The 1735-nt window shown below is 48.8% G+C and overlaps 1 pseudogene; it reads right to left on the minus strand.

Annotated features, from left to right (window-relative positions):
* Nucleotides 1-589: 589 nt before the first annotated feature.
* LOC102840124 lies at nucleotides 590-1678 on the minus strand (annotated as a pseudogene).
* Nucleotides 1679-1735: the final 57 nt, after the last annotated feature.

Below are 1735 nucleotides of genomic sequence, written 5' to 3' on the forward strand. Positions count from 1 at the left end.
CTTCTTCTGGTCCCAGAAAGTTAAATAGTCTATAATGAAGTCATGTGGTAGATTCCCAGCTCCCCCAAACCAACTGCAAAATCAACTTCTATGACTCAAGAGCTCAACCAGGCCAAAGCTTTGGTATCTACTGGAGGCTGTTTGGGTGATAACCAAAGCTTTCAAGGCTTTGCTCCCCCACACAAAAACAAAACCTGGTTCGCAAGACTTAACAACTACATAAATAACTGTACAAAGAGGAACAAGCCACACTTCCTCCTTTAACCAAGGGTTTACCGTTTTCTAGGCGGCAGTTTTAAAAGCACCAACTAAAGTCATTAACGCTTCTACTAAACCACAAAGTGTTGTAAATGGTGAGAATGATCTGAAGACAATGACCACAGGAATGGACATGGCTGATGTAACACAGAAAAAAGTTCAATCAAATATAAGTCTGTTTTCTTAAACTGGAACACAAGCTGGTCAGCAACAGAGGAAAGACTTAAGGCAATAAGAGGCTTTGCAGAGAGCAGCAAGGTGCCCTTGGAGTCAATCCCAAAGTCTTCCAAGAAGGAAACAGTCTCAATAGCTTGAGTCATCTATTAGTTTCCTAGCTGTTGGATACTTCCTCCTCCTCATCTTCTTTTCTGTCTACTTCAGAAGTGTCAGAGGACTCATGAAACAAGACATATTCTCTGCTACTGAACCCAAATTTAAGCACATCCTTTTCCTTCAGCTCACAGTAGCTCTGCGGCTCAATGTGATTGTTGTTTAAGAAGGTCCCGTTGCCTGAGCCCAGGTCAGTGATGTAGGGCTTCACTCTGCAGCCAACTGTCCCATCAGCACAAGTGTACTCTACCAACCAATACTGAAATACTGCATGCTGCTTAGAACAAGAGGGATGGTCAATAGGAATGTCTGCAATCCTGCGGTGTCAACCCAGAAGGTAGGCACTGTGTCGATGGATGTACATGACTGGGAGTACTTCATCCTTCTTAAAGGGGTAGAGACTCCACCGTTTCTTTGGGATCCGTGCTTCTGGGGGCTCTATACTTAACGACTACTCCCCGGAAGGTGTTGGTGTCCTCAAGAAGTGCCCCAGAGAGTTCAAAGCGGGGCTTTTCTTTAGCAGGAACTTCTTTTTCCTTATTGTTGCCGTCAGGTCGAGGAGCCAGTTCCTGGGACCTATGACCCTGGCCTTTCCCTTCGTTCTTCTGGTGATGCTCCCGATAAGAGCATTGTAAAACTCCCTCTGCTTCCTGAGCCGCCAAGTTCTGAACGTCTTCATCCTGTCCCTGAGCCTGGCCACTCCCAGGCATTTCATTGGAGGTTCTCCTCTGGTGGGAATGGCCTCGATGTCTCTCTTGGTCACTGTTCCTAGCTCGTCTGTGTTCCTGTTCTGATGGCTCCTGGTGCTGTTGGTCCTCCCGTCCTTTCCCGGGGTGGTCTTCACGTTCCTGGTTCGCTTTGACCTTTGAGTGGTGAAGACTTCGGCTTCTCTCACTCCGTGGAGACTTGTTTCTTCTTCCTGAGAACTTAACTTTTCTTTCTGGCTGGAGAGTGGTTGCCTCCACGGGTTCGGCTCACCGGCGGGCGAGAACGGGCTATGGCAAGGGTCCAGGTGGTGGTGGGTGGGAGGCAGAGCTTCAGGGCTGAGGCGTTCCAGCTTCACCACCACCGTCGTCGTCGCTGCCACCATGTCCCCGTCTCGGTGCCTTAGACACAGAGATCCCGGTCGCTCTTCACCTCCTTCATC

The sequence above is a fragment of the Chrysochloris asiatica genome, unplaced genomic scaffold, assembly GCF_000296735.1.
Source record: "Chrysochloris asiatica unplaced genomic scaffold, ChrAsi1.0 scaffold00003, whole genome shotgun sequence".
In the NCBI taxonomy this organism is placed as follows: domain Eukaryota; kingdom Metazoa; phylum Chordata; class Mammalia; order Afrosoricida; family Chrysochloridae; genus Chrysochloris; species Chrysochloris asiatica.